The 16,506-nt window shown below is 36.2% G+C and overlaps 1 long non-coding RNA gene across 3 annotated transcripts in view; it reads left to right on the forward strand.

Moving 5' to 3' along the window:
* Nucleotides 1–12,612, forward strand: part of LOC138708036 (uncharacterized) — a 47,827-nt gene extending 35,215 nt beyond the window's left edge. For all 3 annotated transcript variants that reach the window (XR_011334552.1, XR_011334551.1, XR_011334550.1), the window contains one exon: nt 2,739–12,612. This is a non-coding gene — a long non-coding RNA (uncharacterized lncRNA). The remainder of the gene's footprint in view (nt 1–2,738) is intronic.
* The last annotated feature ends 3,894 nt before the right edge of the window (nt 12,613–16,506 follow it).

A 16,506-nucleotide genomic window follows, 5' to 3' on the forward strand; every position in this document is an offset into this window, starting at 1 on the left:
TAGGTGTACTTTCACCTGCCCTGGTGTTCATGCACTTTCTTTTGATGATCAGTGTGAATGCTACTACGTTGTTAGCTAAATTAAGTAGACTAATTGAATTTACTATGTATGAACAACTCAGTGTAGCAAGTTAGCTTAGATATTTGATATGGTATAAAATATGAATAAACGTATTCTCATTTAAAGTTACGATTTCTATCTTTTATATTTGAAAACCTCCCTGGAATAAGGATGCAACAAACAGAACTGTAATTCATATTTGAGGAGCATCGTTTCAAAACGTGTTATGTTCCCGAATTCTAATTTTACAGGAAACAATAAAAACGTTTCTCTCCTAAAGTGTTTTGAATATGTATAAAAATGAACTGCCATTGTGTTAATATAGACATTTATACCTAATACTGATAAAATCTGAAATGTGTTTCCTATCAATTGCGGAGAAATTTCACTTTTAATTTTTTACTTATTATGTTTTGAACCGACACAATGAATTTAATACGTTTTGATCCAACACCTCTTGTTTCTTACACAATGCTCTTTCATTTATTTATCTTCTTCACACAGATATTCGTTTATTATTTATTATAAAGTAACAGAAATGGTTATTTGAGATTAAAATTGTGTGTTCCGTATTTATTATCAATGAAATAGGCCTATCATAAATTATACTAGGGCATTAAGAAAACTGAAGGTACATTGTTTTTTTTTGTACCCTTTAGCCTAAAATGAATACACATAAGTAATATAATTATGAAAATACAGTCTTTCAGAGTCTTTCAAAACCTGATTCTTCATGAAGATGTTCACCATGTTCGTTATTTTCAGTAGAAGATCGTGTATCATTGCTGAGGCAGAAACATAGAACCCCACGTCATCCAGTTCTTCCCAACTATCTCCAAATCTCACTTTCAGCAAAGGATCCACATCGTTCTTCTTAGTATAGTAAGATTTGTGGTTCTGTTTTTCTTCTTACTCCTCGTTTTATAATACGAGTGCCTACTTTAAAAGGATCATCATATCTAAATGTGGGTTCAATTTTCAAAGTAACCTCTAATTTTCCATTTTTATAGATCCTTTTCAACGTAACTCTTTTCATATCCTTGATTCCGTCAATCTTTTTGTACTGTGAAGCTAGAGATTTGTAATCTCGAATTGTTCAATTTCCTCCTAGAGTTTTAAGGGAACCCACTGTTTCATTAAAAAACCCTATATTCATGAGGGGTAATATTATCTCGGCTTTCTTGCACAACGTTTTCTCTACGACTCTGAAAAGTCTGTCAGGAGGTAAAAATGAATGGCCCCGCACTGGAAAATGCATTACAACTACGGAAATGTGTGGGGTTGCCTTGCTTTGGAGCCAAAAAGGAAGGACGTGTACTATGTGCATGTTCTTGTTCTGCCTGCTGCAACTGTCAAGAAAAGTCTTATGCATCTTATGCAAGTAACATCCTGCTCAAAACTGAGTGCTTCGAGAAATGACATTCCTCCTGATGTCACTTCATTTGCCCCTCTTCCAGACTGAGTCTCGTTCCATGTATAGAATGTTGGGAACTTTGTGAGAATGATGCATGGTGAATTGGATACCATTAGTTGTAGAAAGGTCCAGTTTTCCCCATTGTGTGTGTATGGAAATGCATGTAGTTTAGAATATAATATTATCTCTTATATAATTCAGTTTATTGTAGTAACACAGCTGATGTACTTAACTTGCTTCCATTTCGCGATTCCTTTTTGTTTTTGTTCTCAGCCTATTCCTGATCCTCTTTGATCTTTCTCCAACTATTGCATAACCATCCATTTTGCACAAAAGTAGTAAGCAACCGTTATTCATTACATCGACAACATCGGTGACAACTTAGGAAAAAAATGCGGCATTTCATTCAGGTAAACCAGCGAAAGGAAAACAGTTGGGAATTTAAGACGATTTGAACCGATCAGTTTCGCGAACATAACACGATTTCATCCGACGCATCAGAAAGCGCATACAAAAAACACAGAATATAATGCGAAATGCTCCAATTTTGTTATGATATATGATAGAAGACATGCTTATAAGTGCGAAATCGCATCAAACTAAATTTCGATGGAGGGGGGACTTAACACGTTTTGAAACAACACTCCTCATTTCAGGAGAAAGAAAAAAATAAATTCAGTGGCAAATTTTATTAGGCGTATGTTTAGTAGCAGAACCATTTGACTAATCAAGGATGCAAGTTTATTTAGCTATTGAATGCATTAATTTATTGTTAAAAATGAATGTTTCAAAATTACTTTTTCAACCTAAGTCTCATATTTCAATAATTTGATGTTACATCCTTTTCCGGAGAGGTCTTCAATTTTACCAAATTTAATCTGTGGTCTGAGCAATAAATACTACGTGTACAGCACAGTATCCAGATACTGGGATGTGACATCCCACCAACTCGTCCTGCTTTTCTGTTCTTCGGAATTACCTAATATGTTTAAGGTGTATTGCTAGTGTCACTCATGATCTATGAAATATATTTGAATACCTCTGTAGAATAAGGGTGGATGTAACACTTGGAAAACTTGTTACATTCAACCTTTTTTCCATGGAGGTACTCATGTGTATTAGCCAATTGTAAGCTACTTCCTATCATAAGTCCAAGCATCTACCATGACACCATCCAATAGAAAATCGCATTTTGAGTGCAAATTGTCCTTTAAAATTAGTATAAAAATACCACATTTTTAACGTAGAATCATTCTCTTTCCAGATACAGCTGACATAGAAGAGGAATGCACGGAACTACTTAAAAAGTTAGGAGTTAGGCTGGTAGCTATAGACACCTGTTGTTCTCCTGTCCAAGTAATTTTTGTACTTCAAAGTTTGAAGTATATTAACTTAAAAGTAACTTTTGAAGTATCACTTCAGAAGCTGAAGTTGTAATTTAGAAAATCTTGGATTGACTAGAACCATTATGCAGATTTCTGCTTTGATAATATGTAAGTGTAAGATTGTCTGTTAATACACAGCCAGATCTAAAGCTTATTACTTATATTTTGGAAACTAGCTTAAGAAGGCAATTAGTAATTTTCTCGAAATTCATTATATTGTTATTTGAATAAGTTTTATTGTTTATTGCTTACTATGAATATATTAATATTATTTTTAGTTGGTTAGTACAATCATTCTTACTGCAGTGAATAATTGCTGGCCTACCAACTTGCTTGACATTGAAGTTTGATAGGTGAGTTACCTGAACTTTCTCAGGACCCTACCTCTCAACCTTTGTCCATTGCCTGGGCATGATAGGTGATGGGAATGTTGCAAGATTTTCAAAATGGGTAGCTCTTGTGTTTTATAATATATTTTTTGTGATGTGTGCATTTTTCTTATATAATTTAATAATTTTTAGTTTGTGTTTTTATTTTTGAATTTTTTTTAGTTAAACTGATGGTAGTGTATGTGTACCTATGGCCTTCTTTTGTCCTGCCTATAGATTATTTTACAGGATCAAAGAATTTACCAATTTGTTGTTTCATTTGATAGTAATTTCTCATCCATTACCATCACTAGACTCAAGTAATTACTCATGTCTTGTTGAAAGAGTTTTTTGATACTATACTACAATTGAAACAATGTTAATTCAAGAACACAAAAGGTCTACTGAATTTGTGTGATTGCAAGCAGGATTGCGATTAGATATAACTTTTGCAAACAGACTCAGTAAGCAATTCAGAGTATACTTGGGAACAAGCCTTAACGTCCTCTCCCCATCCCCCTGCATGAAATCAGCTTTAATATTTGCAAAATATCAGATTTTACAGGGTTGCCGCATCTTTTGCTAAATACATTATAAGACGTGCACTGTTTGATTGTTATGACCATGTTATTTAGGAATTAAAATTTATTACAGGTAAAAAGGCGAAAGCACATATAAAGATTAAAAAATAAATAAACAAACATAAATCATTTATAGCAAAAAATAGAAACATGAAAAATGAATTAGCAGGGTAACAGAGAAAAAGATAAGTACAGTTTAATAAATTGTGAATGTTTTCATTGTAACTGTGTGATCCAAGCCTCATTTGAGCCATCTGACGGATAATCATCCTCTTGTACATAGATCCTACTCCCAGTACCTAACACAGTTTGAAAGTTTGTATAAAAAAGTTATTCCATCCCCCTGCCTGAAAGCACCTTTAACATATGCCGAGTCTTTTGCTAAATATGTTATTAATACGTTATGAACCCTTCGATTGTTGCGACCATGGTATTTAGAACTTAATATTTATTAGATAAAAAAATAAGAAAATAGAATCATTAAACTTAAAAAAAAAGCCTTTATGAAAGAGAATGGAAACATAGCTCAGTGTTTTCCCGCATGACTTGAATCAAGTTCTCTGAAATAGATGATACACGGTTTTGATTAATCATTTTCAGCAGCACAACAATCTATTATGAGCCTCAGCTTCCCTTAGAATCCTCTTCTAGGCTTCTCTGTCTCTGACAACCAGCCACCATCCTTTGATACTTAACCTTCTCAAGTCTTCCAAAACTCTATCCATCCATCCACCCATCTATCCATCGCAGATTCGGCTGTCCCACACCACACCTCTTCTTCCCTCAAATTTGGTTTCTGATTCTTTTGGTTTCCTAGCAATGGGTTTTTTACAGGAGAGAGTAGCCAACCCTATGCCCAACACCCAGCAATCCTGAGAGGATGATCATTTTCTGTCGGGGTTTTCTTTCTTAGCTGATGGGTCTTAATTATAGCGTCAAGAACCCACTTTGCGCTCTCACATGACTTAGTATTTTCCAGGGATCATGACGAGGACATGCATGTGTAGGACTTTGTAGGATTAGATGGAATTTCCCGAGTTTTTAAGTAGTACACAGCCATCAGCAGGTTGTGTACCCTCGAGACCATTTACTATCACACTGTTTCAATTACACTCATAGATTGTTCTGCACAATAGGTCACAAGAAAAGTCGTCACTTAGTTCAGAAGAGAAGTGACTCTTCTTCTTGTGTTCTTTAGTTGGAGTCTGATATATGTTGAGATTGATGGATGAAATTCTCTTTACCGTGGTAATTACTACACCTGTTGCATCCACAGTTAATTATTTTAAATTGCTATTTATTAACACATCCAGTTTATCAACTACGGAACACAGAAAATGTTTAGCTTTTTACATCATCTTCACAGTCTGTGTTCGCAATTTCGCTCTCTTCCAGTAACAAGGTCCTCTTTCTTTATGTGGGTCATCTTAGATGAAGGACCAGGATTTAAACCTTTTGTAGGAATTCTTTCAGACAAAGGGTCAGGATTTTAATTTTGCTCTTCATTTCTTGCCTAGCAAACTTCCGCACCACTGATCTACGGCCTAAAAACGAAAGAACGTGTTTCATTCGATCACTGCACTGCAGATACATACACTGACCAGACCGATAGAAACTGAGAAATTTGTCTTTTGGTTAGAATGTTAGATCCTTGTCAACACCTCATTTTTTTCTTAATGAGGGTTTGGTTGCTACTGTTCCTTTGTTGGTGTGAGGGTTAGTCCCTTTAAGTAAATGGCTGGAAGGGGGAGACTTCTTTGCCATATTCAGGAAATAAGGCCATCAAGGCTTGTCTCAAACTATACATGCACAGAAGATATATATTTACGAACATTCTGAAGGTTTCGAATTCATTTTTGATGTTAGGCTTTTAATCTGATTACGTCTATCCACTACTTGAGATAGAGTGGACAGATTATGTTCCACAATATTGGATGAGCAGCAACATATGAGTAGGAGCATGGGTCTCCATGCACAGCTGAAATCTCCGTACATATTAGTCTGTTTAAAGCTACTACCACGGGTACAGAAATCTCTATGTGCACTCAGGACTTTTGAACACATATAATGACCCGTGCAGGATTAATTGTAGCTGCTAGGAATCAGAAGGTTTGAACTTTTGGTGAAACTATTGTTAACTAGCTCATACTCCAGAGCTGCTAAACTATAAAGGTGTGAACACACGTAGCAAACAAACTACAAACAAATGTATTCGCTGATTGAAATCGGAACATGTGGACGACACAGCAAGGGCAAACCGATAGTTTGGTTTGCCTTCGGTAGTGATCCATCGCTTGTCAGTACATCAAAGGAAGTTGGTGTTCGTTGTGGATCGGATTTGCCACTGTTTGTAGTTTGTAGCAGAATGCAGCGGTTAGTTTAATTTCAGCAACAGGATGTCGAAACTGGAGTGGACTGAAGAAGCTGGTATCAGACTTATTGATGTATATAGGGATCAGAAAATTTTATGGCACTATTTTGCATGGTAATATTTCGAAGTCTGTTTCTGAAATGCGACAAAAATTGTGAAAATGTCCCGATTCAATTTGACATAAATCATGAAGCAAGTCAGTACCTCTATCGATTGCAACTTTTGTAGAGTGGTGTCTACCACCATCGCCTTTTGTTTTTTTAACTTTTTTTTTGTTAAACTGTCTATAATAATAACAATGGTTACACTGCTATAATTATATCCATCTGCCATTACTGCAGATAATCAGCAGTGCTGATGATTTGTACATTGCTCTGAACAGCAAACAAACAACGATGTTATGCTTCATCATTCGTTCATTGTTCGTGTGTATGCACCTTAAAACAAACAAAAGGAAACTGAAATAAGATTGGAACCAAATTCAAAATTTCGGACAATAGTCTTGCTCCAGGAGCTTAATAGTGTCCACCTCTGTAGTTCTGAAAGATTTAAGCATTGCAAATTGGTAGACACATGGAAGGGTGACTCATAGTATTTCTGTTACTGCTTTTTCGACCAGATGAAGACAGTGGGGTTAATGGGAAGACTTTCAGAAGCAGACATATTACAGATAGGTATTTTGAAATTGCGAGGAACATTTCGTATTTATTTTGATACCACTTCTAGTTTGCAAATCTTAGAAATTACATTTAGAGTTTTTAAGAAGACTAAGGTATTCCATTATCCATGGTTCCATAATGTGGTACAAGAAAAACATGAGAGCCCAGAGGAATTTTGCGATAGAGTCAGATGACAGTATCAAAACTATTGATCCTGATGCACTTGTATCAGAACGAGATGTTGTAAAGAAGGAAGCTAATGGACGAGTAGTAGCAGCATTCATTCATATCCTTAAGGGAACTCCAGAAAGGAAAGTTTGGCTCAGGATGCCAACTACACTAGTGTTACAATGCAGGAAAGAATGAAGGGATTACTACTCCTAAAAACTTGAAAGATAGACATATTTTTTACTGTAAAAAGCCAAACAATTAATAGAAATAACAATGAAAATAAATGGAGCACCCACAATTTTGATGTGATCCATGGAAGAGGTTACCTGTCGTGGAGAAGTTACTTCAGAGGCAGTTTCGGTAATTATAACAGCAATAATTTTGGAAGTAGCTGACCAAAGGGGCAAGAGTTAGATGAGGGACATGCAGAAAGTACCTGACTGAGCATCCAATGCTATGAATGTGAGCTATTTGGGTACATCCAACAGAATTGAAAAAGAGGACAGGAGGGGCATTCTAAACAATACCCAAACAGGACCGGTCTGTGAAGAAAACACCTGGTATAAGAACAGAAAACTAGTAATATGCAGCTATGGTAGTGTCTTCTGCATTGAACAAGGTCTCTAGCCTACCTTAGATGTTGACGGTAAAATCTGGGAATTTGTTGTCTATACTGGTGCCACGATATTAACACTCACAGTCCCAAGCTTTTCAGCACCTTCCTTATACCAAGCAGGATAGTTGAAATACTCCAGTACGTTTTTGTATATTTTCAGATGGGGGTAGTCGTATCGGCTCCCGTTGCTACAGTTCATGGTCATATTGGCTCCCTGGTCTGAAAAGTTGTTTGTACCTGAACGGTCGTATCAGCTCCAGGTGTATAGTGGTATTCTTCTTTTGAACAGTCACTTCGGCTCCCGGTTGTGGAGCAGTATTCTTCCCTGAATGGCTCTTGTGTTGTGTGTTATGAATCTTACTTCCCTCCTGAAATGTGGGCTAATTTTGGTAATACAGGAGACTGGACTACAAACTGCTGTGAATCGTTTCATGCGAAATTCAACCAGGAATTTAATGATGCCCATGCTAATATATATCATTTCATGGAAATATTGAAGGAAATTCAAGAAGACACGTACATAAAAGCTTCGAAGCAATAACGACAAAAGAAAATTAAAGAAGCGAAACACAGTTGATACAATTATTGAGGCAGCCATAAATGACTTCCAACAAAGGAAGATCAGCAGACTGCAGTATATGCAAAAAGTGAGCTACAAATTTACAAGTCAATGTTTATAACATGGACGAAAAGTATTTTATGTTAACATTATGTTTGTTACTTAGACGAAATGTTCTTATGTTAACAAAATTTTTAACCATGCCAATATTTTAGTCCTAAGCCTGTTAAATGCAAAGCAGGAGCCAATACAACCAGTCTCCAGTGTTGAAGTGGGAGCCGAAATGACCGACCTTTGATGTTATTGTGGGAGCCAAAATAACAACCCTAATCAAGAGTCTAATGAGGAATTCAAAGATCTAGCGAGTCTAGCATAAATAATAATGATAATAATAGTACAGAAAATGCTCAAGCAACTAGATACCCATATGCTGTAGATATTGACAATTAAATAAAGAAACAAAGGAAACTAGAGCATATTTGAAGTCACATGTAGCATTGAGCAAAATTATACCTTTTGAAATTTATGTAAATATATTTATTCCCATTATGTGTTTGGTGAAACCTATTTAAATTTATAATTACTTAGCCCTGGTTTCACACAATAATATTGTTGTAGAAAAGATGTTTAGGCCCCTATAAACTTTAAGAGTAATATTAAAATACTCGAGTAGGACTCAACTGTTGTTTATTTCTTACAGTTTTTACTGTATGCATAGTGTATACAATATCAGAAAACCCAGGAATTCTGGTGGATGGTCTGAAATTAAACGACACTTCTTTCTCAAAGATCATGACATTCTATTGACAGGTGAAAGTTTGACCATAGTAGTCAATACTGATCTGGAAGAAGAGAGAGAAAGAGAGAGAGAGAGAGAGAGTGTGTGTGTGTGTGTGTGTGTGTGCGCGTGCGTGCGTGTGTGTGTGTTTTTTTTTTTTTAAGTGCTTGAGGGGAGAAAGCACCTAGCGCCAAAGTTTCTCATTTCTACCACGACCATAGTAGTCAATACTGATCTGGAAGAAGAGTGTGTGTGTGTGTGTGTGCGCGTGCGTGCGTGCGCGCGCGCGCGCTTGCATGTGTGATTCATCACATAAGAGGAGTGCTTGCTGAACCCAGAGAAAACATAGCAGAATTAGTATTGGAGGATTAACAAATTTTTGGAATGATAGAATTAAAATTTTACTGAATAAATTAGCTGATGATTTAAAAGATACTTTAAATATCTTGCCAGAATATGATGAAAATTTCATCTGGTATGTATCATATATTGTTATTAATGTCAAAATCGAACCAAACGTGGACTTGTTGATGTAGGAGGTTATATTTTAGAACATTTATTTGGAATTGTGGATTCAAGGGATGTCCGCAATATTAATTTAGTTACTGATCAACTGCAAGGATTTTAAAAAATGTTGCACGTTGAGGAACATCAGTCATCATGGAACAAGAATTTGGATGAAACACGTAATTTAAATGCACAGAACACTATACAACTGGCTAAAACTTTGAGAGATTCAGGTTCTGACTTTGCAATAAGTATAAATAAAGTCCAAACCTACATGAATGATATTCATTTCTTCTGAAAAAACAAACTGTATATAGTTCACTAATTAGAGAAATGGAACTAGCTGTTTCAGAATAAAAATTTTGTCTTTTGCACACTCTTACAACATATATGTGACATCTTAAGGCAAATTGTCTACTTCATTAATTAGGTCACATGATCTCTCTCAAATTTTGCAACAGGTCTCGTTGAAATTGATTTTGGTATGTCAGTGATAACAACCTCAACATTTGAGGGTATGCATGTCATCGCTGTGCCTCCAAAATCCACTATATGCATTTAAACAGATTTTTCAGGAGAAAGATAAAAACATTATCACTTTTAATTCCCGTAATTTTCAAAGTTACTTTTGGTATAATTTGATCATTTTTCTGTAATGATTGAAATTATAACCAAAGTAGCTTTGAAAATCAAGGGAATTAAAATGATAATGCTTTTTCTTTTGCCTGAAAAATTTGTTTAAATGGGATGTGCAGCAATGTTGTGTATTATGATATAGTCACTGTCCATGCAACTACTACTTTTAATAGTACCGATATTAGACTATTTGTATAAATACCTTTGAAAGCTGTAAATCATTATTTTGAGTTATGTCGTGTCCATCCTTTACTAATTTTCCATACCTTCCTGGAGAAGCACATGATGGTTGACATAGATGAACTATATCTGGCAGTATATGAGGACAGACAGTTTTGCACAATATCATATGATGAAATATTGAACAAGTGTACTGAAAGTTATTTCACGATTTATCAATAAGATTATACTATTCACATTTCATGAGGGGATCTCTGCGAGGGGAGTATGGTCCTTGAAGAGTAAGAGGAGAGGATAAGCTAGTACGAGTAAGTTAGCATCTCTGAAGGAGGAGGTAGATGAGGGTGGTGTCATTGGCTGGCTCGAACAAACAAGGCTCTGTCAATAGACAGCTGGTACAAACAAGGCTCAGTCATTGGCCGACCAGTTCTGTATCGGGGATTGGTTATAAGAGTGAGGGAAAAACTCGCATTCCTTTCTCGGATCTTCTCCTGAAATGCGAACAGAACACTGTATAGGCAAGAATAACCAAATTGTGTTATAGCACTCTTTTTGGGTAAAACAAAAATTGTTATGGAACAATGTAATAGATTAATTTTGTACTCTCCATTCTTAGCTACTTGGATTAGCTCACCTGATACCCAGTTTTGGGTTTAGCTTATACAAGCTAACCAATGTCACTCTTAAGTGCTACACTTCTTGTTTCGAAGATGAACCTACAGGGAATGAGGTTATGAATCACAGATTGGAGAACACTAGTCTTATAAGTAATAGTTCTAATTGTTACATTTATTCTGATTCATTCAAACTGTTTCCACATTTTATGGGATGCACAGAACTAAAATTATGGAGAAATCTTAATATTTTCCTTCCAAAAATTAAATATTTTTATTATGTATATTATAAGGAAGAACAGAATCTTCTGATGAAGCCACCGGCATGGTTCAGTCGGTTAAGACACTTGCCTGCCGGTCTGAAGTTGCGTTCGGGCACGGGTTCGATCCCCGCTTGGGCTGATTACTTGGTTGGGTTTTTTCCTAGGTTTTCCCCAACTGTAATGTGAATGGAAGGTAATTTATGGCGAATCGGGTTCATCTCGCCAAATTTCATTTTGCTATCACCAATCTCATCGACGCTAAATAACCTAGTAGTTGATACAGCGTCGTTAAGTAACCAACTAAAATAAAAAAAAAATCTTCTGATGAAGCAATCACTTAACAAGGTAATAGCAAAAAGTGAAGCTGTTCAAGTTCGATGAAGATTTGATGTAACAAGTCTTGCCTCTGAACTCAGGACTAGACCTACTGATCCAGGAAATCAGCTTATACTTATAATTATAATTGCTGCTGTAATTACATCAGGGCTCGTTAATTTTCATATTTATGAAAAAATTATGGACTTCACAGAACTTGTGTCATCGCTATTAGAAGATTCTGAAACCCAGCTGACGCCATGAATTCGTTGCCTTATAAAATCAGAGGCTACAACACTGGAACTCTCTGAACCTACAGAACAACTTGCAGAGGAAGAAGAAGAAAAATCCATTCTCTAAAAGTCATCAGAAAATATGCAAGGACTCAGCCCATTGTTCCTGCAGCACTAAAAACTTTAATCAGACACTTTCTCTGTGTCAACATGTCGAAGGTTGTAAAGCAAGAAACTTCAAGACACCGAAATTGTAACTAGTTCTTGGTAGTATATATATGCAGGAAGTCGAGTGCGATAAATTAGCTAACTCATATCTCTGCTGAGGACGCAAAATTCTATTGCTTGATAGTGGTACACCAGAAACTAATATTTATATAATTAATAATATGTACTTAATTTTCACGTAATCATTTATGATGTATTGTAAAATGTTTGTTTTATGAAATGTACCAAATATTTTTAAAGGCAAGAGCAATGTTGTGCTCTGACCTGACCAGCATAGGAGTAATTTCACCTTCCCAAGTGTTCGTACACTTGATTTGATGATCAATGTGAAGGCTACTATGCTGTTAGCCAAAATAAATAGAATAATTGGATTTCCTACATATGGTCAACACAATATAATCAGTTAGCATAGATATTTGGTATAGTTTAAAATACCGGTACCAACAAAAAATGTATTTCTGTTTGAAGTTACGATTTTTATTTTTTATAATTATACTATCTTTAACCTGTGCTTTGAGCAATGTTACGTGCATACCACAGTATCCAGGATACTGAGATATGGCTTCCCACAAAATCATCCTGTGTTTTTCTGTTCTTTTGAATTATCTAATATGTTTATACGTGTCTTGTTAGTGTCACGAACTATGAAATAAATTTGTATTAGTCAGTTGTAAGTTACTTTATATCTTAACTCCAGGCATCTACGATGACAGCATCCAATAGAAAGTCGAATTTTGAGTGCAAATTGTCCTTCGAAATTAGCATAAAAATACAACATTTTTAATGTAGAGACATTCTCTTTCCTGAGACAGCTGACATAGAACAGGAATACACAGAACTTCTGAAGAAGTTAGTTAAAAGGGTAAAGGTATCCCCATAACATGCCATGAAGGCACTTGGGGGGGCATGGAGGTAGAGCCCCATGCTTTCCATGACCTCGGCACTAGAATGAGGTGGTGTGGTCGGCACCACGCTCTGCCGCCTTTTACCCCGGGAAAGACCCGGTACTCAATTTTATAGGAGGCTGAGTGAACCTCGGGGCCTTCTGGAAGTTTGGCAACGAGAAAAAATCCTGCCACCATGTGGGATCGAACCCCGGACTTTCCAGTCCGTAGCCAGCTGCTCTACCAACTGAGCTACCCGGCCGCCGAAGAAGTTAGGTGGGTAACTTTAAACACCAGTTCTCCTGTCAAAGTAATTCCTGTACTTGTAATTACTAACATAATTACTGCAAAGTTTGAAGTATAGACTTAAGAGTAACTTAGGAATTACTTGAAGTTTCACTTCAGAAGCTAAAGTTGAGACTTAAAAAACCTTGAATTGACTAGAACCATTATTCAGATTGCAGCTTTGGTATTGTGTCAGTGTAAGATTTTCTGTTAACACACAGCCAGATCTAAACCTTCTTATTTATTTTGGAAGCTGTTGCTTAGGAAGGGGATTAGTAATTTTCTCAACGTTTATTGTATTGTTATTTGAATATATTTCAATGGTTATAGCATATTACGAATATATTAACCCGTTAGCGCCCAGAAAAAAAGTTATTCAATTTTTTTTTATGAAATTATTGTGTTAAGGGTGTAAGAATTAAGGAAATTCCACATTTCTGAAAAAAAATATATATATAATCTATTAGATATTAGCTGATACCATATGGTATCACTGGGCGCTTACAGTACTGTGTTTACACAAAAATACAAAGATGGCCTATGCTACAATAATGAGGCCTGAAGCTCTTCATTCAGTTCATGGTGTATGATATTTTGTAAAACATGTCACACACAAGACTACATTACATTTCTGACACATTGTCCGGCCAAAAGATTTGCATCCTTCTCCAGCACATCTTCTTCTATTGCAGTGAGCAACAAAATGATGAAGTCCATCAAATCTCAAATCTGATAAATTTTGTCGGGAAGGATGTGCTCTTCCAGGGGATTTCTGTGAACACCATAGCGTGTTAGATACACTTGGACAATTTCTCTTCGGAAGTCAAGCTGCGATGTTCCCTTGTGGATTTTCTTGTAGAGAAACCATGAGTTCATTACGGCCATATCTAACAGCAAGTGACAATGGGCCAATACCAATTTTTGGATCGAATACTGATATGGTATTGCACAATCCCTTGGTCCATGATATCTGTTCCTCCCATATTGGAATTGTATTTTGCAATACAGTCTGGACGAGATACCATAATATTCTTCTTGTCTTTCAGTGAGTACCTCTTCACATTTCCAATTGGGGCAAGTCCAGTGCTGTTTGATGCAATTGTAACAATAGAATTATCTATCCATCTCACAAAAATAATACCATTGTTGTGTTCAATAATATGCTGAAACTTGCCCCTGATTTCCTTGGAGAAAGCTTTCTTATCAGGTAATGGACATGACTTTGGTACTCCGTTCTCTCTTACGGTACCAACTGCACCATATCCTAAATGTTTCAGGTAAGCGAATAAATTCACTCCTGTAAACAAGTTGTCCATGTAAATGGTGAAGGGTACACGTTTGGTTGGTAGTTCATCCAGCATGAGCACTAATGGAGATACAGCTTTGCCAAATATACTGTCATAATCACTGGCACCACGCTCGCTCTTGCCCTGATACAAGTCAAAATCAACTAAATATCCATCACTAGTATTTAGACACCACACATTATACCGAAACCTTATGGGTTTGCTCCGTATAAATTGTTTGCAACCTTGGCGTCCATAGTACCTAATCATTGATTCGTCATAAGATAATGATTCAGTAGGTACAAAATTAGCCAGGCATTTTTTTCTTTAGTCTGTCCATAAGTGGGCGAATTTTCCACACTTTATCGTCACTATTCGGTGCTGTGTTATCAGCAAAGTGTAAAAATCTCTTTATCTGGAGAAACCGATTTCTTTTCATTGGATTGCTGACCGTGGTATTTTTTACATCTTCATGAGTTTCCCAATACATCCTTTTAGAAGGCAAAGTATTTTACCCACTTAGAATCAAAATACCAAAGAAACACCGCAATTCTGACATGGTAATTTGAGGATCCGCTTCAGTTAGAAAATGTGCATAGTGCTGAGTTTCTTTGACAAGATATTCTAGTGTCTCATCATCAAAGAAATCTTCAAATAAGTGAACAAATGCATATTTGAAAAGTGTGTATAGTCAGCAGGAAGAAATGAAAAATTACTATGTTCCAAATCACCTTCGATCCAGTCATATGTAGTTGGGTTAGTTTTTCTTTGTTGAATCCAATCAGGTGGTTGTTGCTTACGTTGCTGTTGTTGTTGTTGTTGCTGCTGCTGCTGCTGCTGTGTAGGCTGTATGGATGGTGGGAAGACACTAGAAGCAGTCACTTTTTGTTGAATCAAATCAGGTGCTTGTTGTTCAGGTCGTCGTTGTTGTTGCTGTTGCTGCTGCTGCTGCTGTTCTGTAGACTGCAAAGATGGTAAGAAGACACTAGAAGTAGCTAAACTTTGTTGAATCAAATTACATGTATGTTGTTGAGGTCGTTGTTGCAGCTACTGCTGTGTAGGTTGTACAATAGTGAGGTGACACTACAAGACATTTCAGATGGTTCATAATCTCCTCCAATTTGCTCATTGTTTGCTAAGCGTATTTCAGCTGCAGCACGTAACTGACATCCTGTTAGATTATATATCATTCCTCCCTCATCTTCATTTGCTGAATCTTCATCAGTGTTAACATGGACGTCTGGTGGCACAATAAATATATCCTGAGTTTTATTTGCTACATCATTTGCTTCTATTATATCTAATAACTCAGATAGTGTCAATCCATCACTGGAATAAATAAATAAAATAAATAAATATATATAATTTAATTATATATAAATATACCATACTTTTATGTCTATGATTGTAGATTGTATATAATTTATGGTTATGCTGTCTAATTAGGCACAACATAACATTTAGAAAATATGATGCACATATACATGCCTCAATGTTATAAACGCCCAGTGATACCATATGGTATCGTGGCCTTTAAGACATTGTTGCATAAAAGTTATTTATATTACTGACATTTAAAATTTGCATGCCACTTCTTTGACTCATTGTTAATACATATCACATATTCGTTAGAAAGATAATGAAGGTTAAAAGGATGATATTGTACTTACACGTATTGAACCTCCATGATTTTCACTTCTCACAACCACGTCCACATTCTTGAGACTGGCCCAGCTCACTAACAACTCGCACGTGTGGAATGTCTACTGGAGTGCATCTGCTACTTCAAGCTGAAGCAAATATGACCCTCAGACTCAACTCCTAAAATACCAGGGGCTAGTACTACCAACGTTACACTTATAGTGCAAGCTGATACCAAATGGTACCTGTGGGCGCTAATGGGTTAATATTATTTTTAGTTGTTAGTGCAATCATTCTTACTGCAGTGAATAATTGCTGACCTATCAACTTGCTTCCCTTTGAAGTCTGATCCTTTATTCGAGCCCTTGCACAGTGGGACATCTGGGCAATCTAGGTGGAATAAATTGATAATTTCCCCACTATGTAACATATTTTCACAAAACTTTGTATATGATTTACATATAGCTCACTT

Source organism: Periplaneta americana, chromosome 10 (assembly GCF_040183065.1).
Source record: "Periplaneta americana isolate PAMFEO1 chromosome 10, P.americana_PAMFEO1_priV1, whole genome shotgun sequence".
Taxonomy (NCBI): Eukaryota; Metazoa; Arthropoda; class Insecta; order Blattodea; family Blattidae; genus Periplaneta; species Periplaneta americana.